Here is a 16,792-nt window from a genome sequence, read left to right as displayed (position 1 = left end):
TAATTAATGTGATGGTGATAAAATGTGATTCAAAGACAGGAATGGCTGCAATGAGAAAGACTTCATTATTGACTCATTACTATATCTGTAAATTGAACTCTAACATTGTCAGAATTGGCTGCAGTAGTATTCTCTTTCACAGCCCATTTATTTAATTAGCAATGGCAACCACCTACATACAGACAGACACACACGCATATATACACATACTCACAGACATTCCCACATATATGTTCCCTAATCTACTCACCAACAAACAAGCCCTACTCTCAGTCAGGCTAAAGTAAACACTCAGCCACACACTCACATGTGCAATCCAACACACACACACACACACACACACACACACACACACACACACACACACACACACACACACACACACACACACACACACACACACACACAGTCACACACACTCACAGACATTCCCACATGTTCACCCTCTCATCTACTCGTCAACAATCAAGCTCCCCATACTCAGTCAGGCTAAAGTAAACATTCAGGCATACACTCACATGTGCAATTTTACATACTCCACACACACAGACACACACCCGTACACACACACACACACACACACACACACACACACACACACACACACACACACACACACACACACACACGCACACACACACACACACACACACACACACACACACACACACTAATACAGCCCTATCCCTATGTTTGCTGCACTTATCTGCACTGTGAGTACTTTCTTTTTTTAATTTTTCCAAGTCTTATGATTAAAGTACAGGAAATTAATATTGTTTCAATTTTTGATATTAGCCAGAAGTGCTCTGTGCAGCACCCGCCATGTTTCTAGTATTGACTCCTTCTGCAATTAATATCTTGTTACATGTATTGGTAACATATCTAGTATTTAATAAAGGATTTTCTACTGGAAACAGACTGCCTACCTTGCTTGGCTTACTTTCGAATACTTAGTAATTCTGTACAATTATATACATATAAATTTTACTTAAGACGAGTTTAAGTTTGCTACTTCTACTACTACTATTGTCTGATCTGATTAATATACAGTGATTAACTAGAGATATATGGACTGAAAATCTTCCACACAGAGAAGTTTCTTACACTGTTTTTTTTTCAAATAATTTTTTATAAGACCTGCTGCTCCCACTATTGGAACTGACTGAGATACCCTTCTTCCACATTGCCCTCATTGCTGCCTGCATATCCTGGTATTTTATGACTTTGTGCCCTCATTGCTGCCTGCTTATGACTTTGTGTTTTTCTGCACGTAAGACACTGTAGTCACTGGGTGTAGCAATTTCGATGATCAGTGCTATTTTTTCTTCTTTTCATGGACTACTATATTCACTTTTCTCACATCTGTTTTTGAACTGTTGGTAATGGGTGATCCCATGTGATATAAACTTTATTTTCTATAATGCTCTGTTGCTCATGTGTCCAATGCTTCTCAGCTACTTCAATATTATACTGTTTGCACAGTCCCCAATGCAACAATCTTGTCACATTATTATATGCCTTTCAGTATACAGCCCTTCTGCCATTAGTGTATCAAAACCATAAACAAGATGTGCAACTGTTTCCAATTCTGTTGTATAAAACCTGTATTTATCTGTTTCTTCTACATGTTCAATAGACTTTGTAAACCAACCTGTACGTAGTCCACTATCTATGGCCCCAATATTAACTTTTCATCTTTTGGTGTAAATTTACCTATCCTTAACTATTCCTGCATTCAGATTTGATCAACATGACGTTGTTCCATGAGTTTTTTATAATTGCAACTATATCTATGCATTTTCCACACTTCTTGCCTTCTCATCTGATCCTTTACCTTATATTCTTTCCTTTGTCTTTTTTTGGCATATTCAGTTGTCCTGATTTTACCTATTTCTGGTTTGATTTCCATTCCCATTTGACACTGATATGCTTCTTTTAAAATAAGCAGGGAAGTCATCTTAGACTTATTCTCCTCATGTGTTAATACTTTCACTACATTTTGGTCTTGTGAGGTCAGCAGATATATATGCAGTCCTACAATTGCAGATCTATACATGTAGTCAATTTCAAGGAAATCCATACCTCCTTCAGAATGGGGAATATATAGTCTTTGTATACAGTGATGTTTATAAATTATTTGATGAGCATGAAGCATCCTTCTTGTTTTCCTGTCCAACTGATCTAACACCTTTTGGGGCTAGTCAATCACTCCAAAACTGTAAGTTAGGACAGGAAGAACAAACTGGTTTATAGCCTGGACTTTGTTCCTAGATGTCAGCGCTGTTTTCAGTATTAATATTAGTCTTCTAAAAAGCGAAGTTATGTCTTACCATAACTTTGCATTTGTGTTGTTCATCTTCTTTCACTCAGCACTCATGGGTTCGGTTCCGAGCCCTTGGAACCGACTCAGCCTTTGTACCAAGCTCGCGCCAGCCAAAAAACTCTCGAGCTAAGTTTCTACCCAGAATCCCCTTCTCCCTGTTACTTCAGATTGAGTTTGCTAGAGAAAGAGAAGTAAAGCCGAGGCCATTTCTGCACAAATACCCTAGGACACCACTTGGACCCAAAGCATCCCCCAGGTGTCTTTGGCGGGGGAAGGAGGGTGGGAAGAGATGAATGAAAGAGAATCAACAACGCAGATGGAACGTTATGGTAAGATAACATCTTCATCTGATGTTGTTAATCTTCTTTCCATTCATCACTGATGGGACAGAATCCCCAGCTACCTTGAGGCCCATGGGCTAAATATACAGAACCAACTGATATTGCCAACATCCTGGCAGATAGGTTCAGTGCTAACTTTATCCCCCCTCTCACCCCTTAAAGGCCCATCTCTATACCTGAAGAATGCAAAGTTCCAGTAATCATGGCTGCACAGGTAAAAAACATACTCTCCAAAGCCAAGAACACAGCATCAATGAGACCTGACAACATCCCAGGCTGCATTCTACATGAACTATAGAATGAACTGGCTCCCCACCTAAGCACCATGTTCAATCATAGCCTAACCACAGGCTTTGTGCCCACCGAATAGCGCACAGTGACAGTTATCCCACTCTACAAAGGGGGAGCCACCACGGACCCCAGGAACTACCACCCCATTAGCCGAACGAGCCTGGTCTGCAAGGCCACAGAACATATCATCATTGAACTTATAAACAAAGACACTGGTAATCTCCAAACTCTGGACCCCACCTGGTTTGGGTTTGTAAAAGGCAGATCATGTCTCCTAAACCTGATAGAATTCTTTGAAGCAATCACCAAAGCCGTAGACGGGGGTAAGGTGGTTCACACAGCCTATCTAGATCTTGCCAAGGCCTTTGACACCATCTGACACTCTGGAATTATAGATAAACTCACTAAACTAGGTATAAATCCCTATGTTACAAGATGGGTTGCCAACTGGCTCACTGACAGAACCCACACTGTGAAAGTAGCAGGCTCCAAATCTGACTTCAGACCAGTGACAAGTGGAGTACCACAAGGTTCAGTCCTGGGTCCTCTCCTGTTTGGGATCTACTTTTCTGAAGTACAGGCTAACACAGAAGGTCTTTGGCTAACTACATTCACAGATGAATGCAAACTAGGAGCCATAATTGAAAGTCTTAATGATGTGGACATCCTACAAAAGGGCCTCACTGAGACAGATGCCTGGTGTCAAAGCCATGGCTTCAAACTCAATGCCTAAAAGTGCATTGTCATCCCCTTTAGTAAAAACTCTGTACCCATGAGCTACCACATAGGTGGTAGTCTACTTAATACCAAAAGTGTGATAAGAGACCTTGGGACACAGGTGGACAGTAGTCACTCCTTTGATAATCACATCACCACAGTAGTCAGGAAATCCTTCTATGTGGCACACCTCATCACAAAAGGTTTCGCATCCAGGAAAAAAGAGGTCATTGTTCCCCTCTACTGATCACTCATTATACCCATTATAGAGTGCAACGCCCCTTTTGGTATGTACCTCACAAGACATCTACAACACCTGGAAAGGCCGCAGAAATACCTCACAAAGAGGATTACCTGCCTCAAACAGATGCCCTACGCAGACCGTCTCAAAAAACTCCAGCTTTACTCCATCGCGTATCACCTACTCAGAGGCGATTTCTGCCTAACATACAAAGCTATGTCAAACCTAGAGCTGTTGGACATGCTCCACTTAAAGAAATCCCAATCCCACTGAGCTACATGCTCTAGGGACCTAAACCTTGTCACCACATTAAACAGAACATGCTGGAGGGATAGATTCCTGTCTCAGAGACTTCCCATACTCTGGAACTACCTATCTATATCAAACAAAGCTCCTCATTAGCACTCTTCAAAAAAATCTTGATGGTTGGATGGGAAATAGGAAGCTTACCCTGGGGATCACCTCTGTGGCTCTGCTCGACAGAGGCACAGGAAAATAATTTTCTTGGGTGTCGAAAGCCAGGATACCTTTTTGGCTAGGCTTATATAGGCCATAGGGCCAATAGCCTAGTACCTATGAACCTATGTTGCCATAGATCTAGTGGAGTGAGCTTTAACTTTTGGCATAGGTTCATGACTGAGGGACTAGATGAAACGTATGCAGTCCCTTAGCCATTTTGATAATGTAACCTTGGAAACAGCATTTCCCATTCTGGGACCAGGAAAAGAGATGAAAAGCTGTTCAGATTCACTATTTTCCATTTTGTATCTTTCTCATCACTAATTTCTGACTCTTTTTCTACCTAATCTGTCTTCTTGTTATTTATTTTTATTTTTTCTTCTTATATATTATCTCTAGTTTGAATTTCCAATCTTTTTTCAGTTTGTTCTATATCCTCTTGTTTTTTTTTTACAGTCCATCCATACATCCCCAGTTTGTTGGCATTTATAACAGACTACCTCACATTTTTGCATCATATCTCATTTTCCCACATATATAACATTTTGTTTATCATAATTGTTACCAAAATGCCATTCTTTCCCACAAAAAACATGTATTTGGTTGTCCCCAATATGTTACTATTCTCCAATTACCACCAACATTAATAACGCACGGAATGTGCACAATCATTCCCATTTCCATTGTCAACACATTACAATCTTATCCGCCAGTCCATACATCTCTATTGTGATAGGTTTTTGAAATGTTCATACTTCTTTGCAAACATTTTTAAATGTTTTAAAGTCTCTTTTGCTGCTTCTGTGCAAAACTGTATATGAATTCTTTGGGTTTTTTTTTGTTTGTTTCACAAAAAAGCTTTTATCACATAATTGTTCCATGGGTTATTATTTTGTTTCTTTTCATATCTGCACAAAAGTCCTCCAGTTCCTAAACAGTCACAAAAACAATGTCACAGAAAGTCTCTTTATTTATCAAAATAAAAACTCTTACCTGTTGTACTTTGACACACAAGGGTAAAACTATAGTGTCCTGTACCTTGCATTTGTTTACCTCAATGTTCTTTTTGCTTTATATTCTCACCACATACTTTATTTCAGACCATCCTTTTTTTTCTTTTCCTGTATACCACATATGATTTCTTTCTTTGGTTCATTACCCCTTCTTGTTATTTCCTTTGCCTTTTATCTTTGGATTTGATCCATTATTTCTCCTTATGATACATTTCCTCCATTTTCTGGTTCACTTTATAACATTATTTCCTGCAATATATTGTCCTGCAACCCTCCCAAATTGAGGGTTATAACCACACACTCATCTTTCTCCATCGGTTCTGATTCAACAAACAAATCATTCTGAAACACTGTCTCAGAATCCTCCTGCTGTGAGCTGGGATTTGCTTCTTCTCTCTCTGTCAGCTCCTTGATGTTATGCACCATCCTGCCAGCCACCACTGCTCCAGGATGAGATGTGCACACGTAATTGCAGCTACATTCCTTTTCACATATTTTTTCTATAACTGACTCACTCTTTCACATTTAAAAAAAACAAAACACATGTTCTGTATTTCCATTTCTCCACAATATGTACAAACTCTTTCCCTTACCTTCTTCTTTGGCATATTTGCCTTTACTGGAAGCTTGTTTAGGGATAATCTCCATAAAAAATCTGCACATACAAAATAATTTTCACATCTATTCATTCTTGGTTTTATAGCTTTCATGTTTTTTTCTTCCAAATGTTTCCATGGAAAAACATAATAAAACTTAAGCATCATATTTTCATGCCATTTCTTTCTATCTTTTTCTATATTATTTATATCAATCTTCCATAACAATATTATTCTTGATATTTTCTCATTTCCATATTTATCATTCCTTTATTTCTTTTAAAATGGTTTGTTTCTCCCAAATATCTCTAGATTTTTCTTTTATTATATTTGTTACCAGATTACTTTCTGTCTTTCTTTAATCTAAGTCAATACTTTATAGAAATTCAATGCTGTTATGTGTACAACTGGATTTGTTAAACCCAATCCTCCTTTTTTTTGGAAACATGAATGTCTCTTTTAATTGGGTTTAATCTTGATCCCCATATAAATGAAAACCACACAGACAGTAATTCTTTCTCAAATTCAATAAGCATCAAAAACACACTTGCTAAATGAGTTATTTTACCTACTATCACCAAGTCAAGTATTTTTTTTCCTATATATAAGTTTGAATGTTCGCCAAAACATACAAATTTGTCTTATTTTATTTAGCATCTTCTTCTCTGTATTATTCTCTGCTGTTCATTACCAGACTTTATTCCCAAAATTTCTATATCTTCTTTATTAAACTGAATACCTTCTATTATACCTGAAAAATCTAGTCCCTTAGTCTTTTCCTCATTAATAGTCAAACCTAACACCCTTAATTTTTTACTAAGTGTCTGAATAGCTGTTCTCATCCATTCTTCATTTTTTTACGACTAATACTAAAGTCTCTGCAAAAGAAAACATTACTGGAATCTGAATGCCTTCTGCTGTGCAGTATTTAGCTTCCTTTAATGTTGAACGTAAACTTACTTCATTCATAATTGCATTCATTATTAATGCAAACAATACACTACTTGCTGGATATCCCTGTTTTATACCACTTTTTTATTTCTATTTTCGAATTCAACCATCCATTAACCACTCATTTTACTTTATTTTTGTTATACACTGAAAAAAACATTATTTTTTTATTTATATCATATTCTTCTAAAATCTCCCATAATACTCCATGTTGAATCTTATCAAATGTTCCCTATTAGAATTTTAAATTCTATTTTTCTCATTGTCACATCCTCTACTATTTATCTTATAATCATTAGAAGTTCTTGACCTTGTTTCTCTTTTATTCCAAAAATTGTCTCATTCAGTAACTTATTTACTTTCTTTTCTATTCTATTTTGTATTACCTTCATAAATATCTTTTAATCAACATTGTTTAGCACTATCAGTCTCCAGTTCTTTATATTTGTTTTGTCTCCTTTCTTCTATATGAACTTCATTGCACTCATACATATTATTTCATCTTGTATGCCTTTCTCTAACCATTCGTTAAAAACCTCCAAGAGACATTATTTTTGCCATTCTTGCATATCACTATACATCAAATATTCAACTCCATTCAAACCCATAGCAGCTTCTAGGTTTGCTGTTTTTAAAACTTTCTTTAATTTCTATTGTAGTAATATTTTCTTCCATCTTTTCATTATCTTTTTTAGTTAGTTGTTTCCAAGTTCCATTTATGTTTTCCTCTATTTTCTTATTTGAGAAATATTTTCATAATATGGTTTCTTATTACTTGCATTATTTCTTTTTGTGTATTAACTATATTTCCTTCCTTGTCTCTTAACTCTCTTATTATTCTATTATTTTTTTTTACCATTGAATTTAAGTAAGGCAGTACTTCTGTTTTTTCCCTTGTAAGAAGTATCTTTGAATAGCATCCTTTTAAGTATTTCTTGATTCGTTTCATATATTTTTTCTTTTTCTAGAATCCTTCTTTGTTACTTATTATGTCTTTAAAAACTTGATTACTGATGTCTTTATATTTACAACTATCTTGTATTCTTTTTGTTTTTTTGCCGTTCAAAAATCTCTTTTTTTATATTTTTCTTTTAGCTTGTCCAAACTTTGTAAAACTTTCTCATATTTATATGATCTAACCATAATTGAAAAATAATTTTCCTTACATAATCATTCAATTCTACTTAATTTATTCTTTTAATACTTCTACCTGTTGTTACATATCCTTCCTTTTCTTGAATTTCTATCCAGATTGCTACATGATCAGAAAACAAAACTCGTATTTTTATTCCTTTATGTAATACTTTTAAACTCTTTGAATCTATAAAAATAAATTTCTTTTCTCAAATTACCCCTTTGTGTGTCCAATGTTTATTGTTCTATAAATACATCTTTCCACTTTTAATTATTTCTGAAATTATTTTAACATCTGCTCCTTATTTTCTCCTATGCCTTAAATCACAGTTAAAAATCTCCCACTAATATTATTTGCATATTAACACTAACATTATCAAGAATTTTTCTAAACATAATTTCCCTTTGCTTTTGTAAAATGTGCGCATGCAGTGTCACAATTCTATATACTTGGTTCTTTCATTTTATATCCACTATTAACACTCTTCCTAGTATTACCAATGTATAGTCCAAAATTCTGATAATTTCTTTACTTAAAACTGCTATACCTGAGCACTTTCTTCTCCTATATTCCATGTAACTTTAGTTTCCCATAGTTCATTTACTTGTGTTCTCTCTTCTTCCATTACAACTCTTATATCCATTAGTATTATGATATCCATATCCAACAATCTACACCATTCTAACATCCCTAGTCGTCTTTTTACATTCTTTACATATTCACATTTATAGATAAGATTCTCATTCTATAGACAATATTTTATTTTTCATCCTTTTCCTTTCTTATTTTCTGCTATACCTATATTTTTAAATTTATGTTTTCTGTCCTTTACTCTCTTCCCAATAGAATTCCTTTTACTTTTAATTCTTACCCACTTATCTTCTCCATCTTCAATCAAATTACTTATTTCTTCTTCTTTTTCAATTTCTTCCCCTGTGTTTTCCTTTACTTCCACCATTATATCCTTCTAAGTTTCCCTTTGTATCCCTTCTATGTTATGTACTATAACATTATTCTTCACTTGCTCTTCCTTCCTTTTCTATATAATGTTTCCTTTTATATCACAATCCATCCATGAGTGTCCTATTTTTTGCATTTAATACATTTTTGTTCACAATGTTTTGCTTCATCACCAGTTTTACCACAAATAAAACATTTTCTTTTATCACAGCTATTAATCAAATGGTAATTTTTACCACAAGAGAAATATGTCTTTGTTTGCCACCAGTATTTTACCAAACCCTGTTCCCCTCCACATTGATTATACTAGGCACATGTATTATTTTTTCATTTTGCATTTGAAATATAACTCTGCATTCCCATGCTATAGTCCACAAACCTCTGTTGTCATAAATCTTTGTAATGGCCATTGCATCTCTGCACACAGTCCTTAGACAGTCTCTTAAAATGTCTTTTTCTATGTCCATATGAAATTGAATCTATAGTGTCTCTATCTTTAGTAAATGCATGTACAACATATAAGTTCAAAGGACTATCATTTTTTTTTTTGTTTTCATATTGCACTAAAAATTTCTCCATGTAAATTCTGCTTCTTCAAAAAAAGTCACAAAAAGAGTCTTTGTTAATACAAATAAATGCTCTTACCTCTCAGGGTTTGATATCCACTGGTGAGATAACATCATCCCATGCTTTATATCTGTCAAGTTGTTTTTCCATCTTGCTACTTACTCTTATATGATACTTTCTTTTCACTTCTGTTTTCTTTTCCTCTTTTCTTCTCCCTCTCTTACAGTTTGTGTATGATCTTTTCTTCTCTTTCCTTATTTCTTGTACTTCCTCTTCTTGTATTCTTTCCATTATTTCACCCCACAACACTGCTTGTTCACTTTCTGTTTCAATTTGTTTAATCAAATCTTTAAGATGCACATCCCACAGCTCTCCTGACTGGAGGGTTGCAATGATATATCCCGCCTGTGATTCTCATTCATCCTCGAACAGTTTCTCCTAAAATAACATTTCTGTATCTTTTGTAGAATTGCACTCCTCCTCTTGTATTACCAAACCCTCATTCTTCTTCCACTCCTCTATTTTCATATGACCCTTCTCTGAAAATAAACTTTTTCTTGTGAAGGCATGATTGCCTTTTCTGTCACTTCACCTTCCATCCTTCTACTTTCACTCTCACTGGCACCATTCTCATCCATACTGCACCTTGCTTTTCCAAGCCACCTTCATGCCCACTTGGGAAGCACTGAAGCATAGATGTAAATTGTGTCCCTGTACCCCAAAAAGTAGAGGTTCTTTACTTACATAATCCATAGGGATTTACACAATCAATAATTATTTACATTCCTGCTTATTTATATTATATTATATATATATATATATATATATATATATATATATATATATATACACACACACACATATTTTCAGTTATTTATAATATATATATATATATATATATATATATATATATATATATATATACACACAGAAACTATTTACAGATTGCATCCTTCTTTTTCATTTTACTTCATCATATACAACATATACTTATTACTTTTTTCACCCCCACTCCAATTTCCACAATGTTTTTTTCAACATCATTGACAAGTCCTATTTTCATTAAACATGATTTCCTTATCTGTCTGGTTCCAGAACACCCATAATATAACAATTTTTTTTATCAAGATTTTCAACCTCTTTCTTACTTTTGTTACTATAATACCCAAATTCAATCATGTCCACATTTAAATTGCTCACATTTTTAAATTAATTTATATACTTCCTATTTATAATCTTTTCCCATAATATTTTTGATCTTTTACATTTTAAAATAAACATGTTCACAAGTCTTGAATTCACCATAACATAAACAAACTCTGGGGGGAATTTAATAAAGCCTACACATTTTTTTTTCATGTAGTCATTGTGCTGTGATGCTTATACAGCTGAGAGCATTTTTAGATTCAGTAAGCGCGAAACCATAGAAATTCTGTGGCATGCAAATCACCCCATAAGCAGGTGAATCTCATGCAAATGTGGCAGGTAGAGTGATCCAACACGCAGAAAGGCATCTGTTCACACCCCGTGTCAGTGTCTGTAGTGTAAGCAGAAAAATTCCATGTACAGAAGTCTAGACAGAAAAAGGGGGATGTAAAACTGTAGAAATGTGGAAATAAATCCCCTAAAAATGTAAAAACACAAACACATATGAGCAAAAAAATTAAAGGGAATAAGTTAAATTGGCACTTGTGATAAGTACTGTGATATATAGTGTGTAAGAGAAGATAGGTAGGGATTCTAATCTCACTGCAGGCCACTTGGTGTGTGTGTGTGTGTGTGTGTGTGTGTGTGTGTGTGTGTGTGTGTGTGTGTGTATGTGTATCTCCCTGCAAAACAGCTGAGAGTCCCTCATTGATTATGAAACTGCAATAGGTCTGCACTTCTTGGCCCTGTAAGTTGCTGCTGGCTTCCAAATTGCCCTGTTCTACAAGGCCCACAGATGTCATTGACCTTAAGACTATCAGCTGCCATTATAAAGTCCGACTTAAGCAGTGGCATGTGTGATAAATACTGTGATCTATAGTGTGTAACAGTAGGTAGGGGCTCTAATCTCACTGCAGGTCACTGCATGTGTGTGCATGTGTGTGTGTGTGTGTGTGTGTGTGTGTGTGTGTGTGTGTGTGTGTGTGTGTGTGTGTGTGTGTGTGTGTGTGTGTTTGCATGTACATGTGCATATGTGCATGCATCCCCCTGTAAAACAACTGAGAATCCCTCATCAACTATGAAAGTACACTAGTTCTGCACATTTTGGCCCTGTAAGTAGCTACTGGCTTCCAAACTGCCCTCTTCTACAAGGCCTGCTGATGTCATTGAACTTAAGACTACCAGCTGCCATTGGAATGTCAGACTTAAGCCGTTGTGCATGCGATAAGTTCTCTGATCTATAGTGTGTAAGACTAGCTAGGTAAGGGCTCTAATCTCACTCCAGACCACTCAATGTGCATGTGTATTTCTGTATGACATCAATATGATCACTTCAGTAACTTAGAAAGAGGTAGGTATTTGCAGTATTTTGATTGTAGCAGGTGATGTGGGCCTCCAAGTGCCTGACCACAAGGCCTGCTGATGTCATCAAGCATGAGATGTCCTATAGAGATAGTAATAGCAGATTTGAGGTGTAGCTCATGCATCATGTACTCTGATCTGTAGTGTGTACCATTAGATAGGTAAGTGTTCTAATCTACATGCAGACAACTTGCTGTGTGTGTGTGCTGTGTTGTGTCCTGTAAACAATAAGTGGAAGTTGTGCTATCCTCAATGTAGTCAGGTTTGTGTGTGTGGCTGTTACAGTATTTTACATCAGCTTATGGAATCATAGAACCTTTGAACTTTAGTAGTATAATGGCCCTACAGCCCTCACAATCCTATCCAATTTTATACCCTTATTTACATGATCAGCACATATTGCCCCTGTCCACAAGGGACACGCAGAAGCCCTGTGGTGAAATGATGGTCACCCAGCCAATCATGCAGATGGCATCTGATGAGGTCCACTGCGGTGCTCTGTTTGCCATTAGGCAGAATTCTATTTCAAAGGTGTGTTAAAGTCTGCTAGACAGATAGCATGTATTATTAATGTCACATACTAGGTTAATGTCCTTAGAGTGAGTAATCCATGTACACTGCCACTTACAGAATTGCAGCATTTCCAATCAAGCAGGGTTACACATTGCTCCATATGCAAGGCAGAGTTCACCTTTGAGTAGTCTATATGCCACAGGCTACAATGACCACTGATTTCAGATGAAGCCCATTGAACAAATACTGAAGATGTGAAGTCCCCTTGTGAGGGACCATTGTGTTGTGTGCAACTGCCAGTAGTGTTTGGAAAGATACAGTACCAAATGGCCATTGCACCCAAACATTGATATGCTGAGTACATGGAGGTTATGAATATGTCAATTTTGGGTGACTGTGCCCTCAGTTATGACATGATTCCTGTCTTACCACTGTGGACACATAGTGATCTTAGGTACATAAGGTGCAAACCTGTGTGGCTAGCCCTTTGTGCCCAGGTCTATCACTCCTGAGTATGTACAGCACATGTTGTGACTGATGTGTTACTTACCAGGAACATAGGTGTTACAGATGGAAATGATACTACATATATATATTTGCATGGAGTTTACAGCCAGCAGTATGTCAACAGGCATTTGTTCATCAATACCCTCTTGTAGGATATTGACATAACTCACAGGGTCTATGACCGCTCACAGTTTGCAGGGATCAACCAACATTGTTAGCCACAAACAGTCTATATTTGCTTGTAATATGGTTAAATGGATCCCAAGCAGTACAGGACCCAGGACTGAGTTCTGTTGAACATTGCTGTTTACAGATCAGCTATTGAAGGAGGATTTTCCTATTTTGAGTATTATGCCATCAATGAGCCATTTACTCACCCCTATAAAGATATTACCGTGAATGCCTACATGGGTACTTTTGTCAAGATGCCTGAGTGGGGGATAGAGTCACATGGCTTGGCTACATCCAGGGGTTGTATGCCCTGATGTTCCCTCACCCAGGTCCTTGGTGACTGCCTCTGACATGTCCACCACTTTTTATAGCCATGATCTCCCTGTCAGACATCCAAACTGTGTAGAGTCAACTTTTTGTAGATCACATATATGTTTGCTGATCAGCCCCATGATGATTTACCCCATGGGCATACAGATATGGCTACTCAGGCAAATAGGTGTATAGTTCCAGTGATCGGTGGATGCACCACCTCTGTGCAAGTGGATAAAAGTTGTTATTGTCCAGTCAGCTGGGATACAGCCAGTGGCTACAGTATGGCTGCACAGAGTTCCCAATAGTGTTAGTAATCCATGGTGGATCCCATGTAGGACATAGCATGGGATGTTAGCATGTCCAATAGATGCTGTGTATCGCCCATAGTCTGGACAGTTATGACCTGATCTGTAGATATGGAAGGTATGGGACAGGTTGTATGAATGTCATGTGGCACATGTGGTGGAGCCAGGGGAGTGAACTTGACTCAGAACATGTGGGACAACAGGTTAGTTATAAGTACAGACCCACTATATGTGGTATCATTATGTACAAGTTCACCAAAAATCTGAGCCTGTCCTATGATGTTACACATGTAACTACACTGCACGTTGTGGTTCTGCTTTGTGGGGGAGGCTAGTTTTGTCACATGCTGTATCTACATGATGTCACACAAACACTATGTGTTTGTTTTAGCTGAGGAGGTTCTGCCACCATTTTAAGGGGCACCCTCACCCCAATTGTCACACAGCAATGCCCACCTCTTATTTTACAGCCTGTTAATGGCAGTTGTCCATCATGCAGGTTTGCTGTGCCATGAGGACCTCATGTTGCTCCTGTCAGGTACAGCCAAGTCTATGCAGTTGTACTGCTGCTTACATAATGCATGGGTGTAGAGCTCTGCGTACTTGCCTGTCCCATCTGAGAGGTAAGTGCAGTCATGCTATGTCAACCATCCCATAGGGGATAATACATTGTTGAAGTATATTTCTGTGTTTTCTGCAAGGGGGGTTAGGTCTGATAGTTTTAATGAGACTGATCTGTGGACAGATCACACCAGGGAGGATCATACAGTGGTGGGCTGCAGTGGTCACCCATACTGGGAAATACATGAAGCACTATGTTGCTTGCCCTTGTGGGGATGTCATGCCATTGGTCCAGGGCATTGCAGTTAAGGATGGGGATTAACCTTTGGACAAGTGAGCTTCAGCATGACTAAACAACACAGTTGGTGGTTACTTAATGCCACCCCAAACAATGGTTTACTTATATATCTTGATAGACATACATACATTCAAATAAGCACAGTGGGTGTCTGGATTCATGGAGCTGCTCCTCTAGCTGGCAATGACTTGATTAGGTGCCCTTCCAGCAGTGAATAGCACCGGCATTCTCTCCGGGAAAGCATAGTGTCGCACTAAATCTGGATGTGTATCTATCCTTCATGAATATGTATACACCACCTTCATTACCTTGCACACTGTCAGTTTGAGATCTGAACATGTGGAAGGATGTCTACTCTGGTATGGCTGTGGTGCTGTCCACAGCTATGAACCAGGTGCCTTTGACTGCACAAATGTCTGCATATTCCAAGGTGGGGACACCTTCCACAGAGTGGGGTTTAGTGTTGCCATTCCCAGCATGTAGCAGCATAAATGTGATGTTATATGAAGATGTTCTCATTGGAAATATTTCCCTCCAGATAGTGCCTATAAGATGCACTGTGGGAGTGTCAGCAGTCTTGGCTAGTACTCAAAATCCCAGGGGTGAGAGATGAAGTCTATCTCTGGGAAAGCATTAACGTCTGTTGATCAAGTCATCCCAGGCAGACATGCAGTGGATCCCCTTACAATGACACCACACACTAAGGCAATTATTGACACCCCTCATTCTCTGTGTATATTGAGCCATCATCCTAGGTTAGGGTCAAATCCAGCTGAAAGTTATGGGCATATCAGCGAGAGACACAGAGTGTGTAAGCTCAGTCATGTGTTTGCATACAGTTTGGTGACATATGTCCCTAGTCATACATGCCTGCAGGAAATATGATGTCATCATTATGTCACCTGATATTCCTTGAGTTGCAGCAAAGTGTGATATGGCATATTGTGTCAACCCACATGGAGCTAACTGTGATGTTTCCCATATGTAGCCTGGTGACACGGACATCAATGTGCCTCAAGATGTACTCGCCTATGAATAATAGGTTTGCTTTTGTGTTTTCCCACAGATGTGTGACCAGTGAGACAGTGGTGCATGCACTGTTATGAGTACTGTGCTCACCAGAGATAGGATTTTCTGAGGTGTCTGTTTGCTTGGGAATGTGTCTGGTAAGGAGCTGCACACATGTAGGTGTGTGTGATGTCAATGTGAGTGGTGCATATGGTGAGTTGTGCATGTTGGCAAAATGCTCATAGCCATATGTACTAACTTCTGTGTGAGACACCATGGACTCAAGATTTTGAAGTACAATCACATCAGTCACACATTGCGTTTGTGTGGCATAGGAGTAGAGGGGTGGGTACACTTTCCACATGTCATCAGCAGTCATTGATACTGCCATTAGCAATACAGTCATGCTTGTGTGTATGTCACAGCATGCCATCATTAGACAGTGTTATGACAGATGGTGAACTGTAACATGCCACCTTTATATAGGTCCCCTAAGGTAACACAGCAGCTGACAGTGTGCCATACAATGCTTTGACAGCCATGCAGACCTTGGATTGACCGTAATCCTGTCATTAGACATGGTCCCAATACTATACCTACAAATGTGACACTGTGAAAGTCCTGTAAACTTAGGGTCATGCTGCCACACCCTTGGGGTTGACAACCTGAAAAACAGTGTTTGTAGGCAAGCCTTGCAGTGAAGATGTGGATGCCCGTGCATGCACAGAGGACTTGTTCAACTTTGCTGACATTACGTTGGCCTTGCAAACACACAATGCCTGTCAAGCAACCACACAGCAAACTGTTTGTTCTGTGACATGATGTAGGAACACAGACATGTGTTCTGGGTACATAACTGTTAAATATGACATACCTAGGACATGTGGCAGGTGGACGCATTTTCACCAAATGTGGCCAGTCCTCTGCAGTAGGTCTCACAGCCATGTCATGAAGATATCCACCATTAATTTTTTGAAGCGCAGGATTAATGAAGTGCTGTTAAATTGTCACC

This window comes from Protopterus annectens, chromosome 5.part0 (assembly GCF_019279795.1).
Source record: "Protopterus annectens isolate FY-2018-M chromosome 5.part0, PAN1.0, whole genome shotgun sequence".
Lineage (NCBI taxonomy): Eukaryota > Metazoa > Chordata > Ceratodontiformes > Protopteridae > Protopterus > Protopterus annectens.
This window is presented reverse-complemented; position numbering follows the sequence as displayed.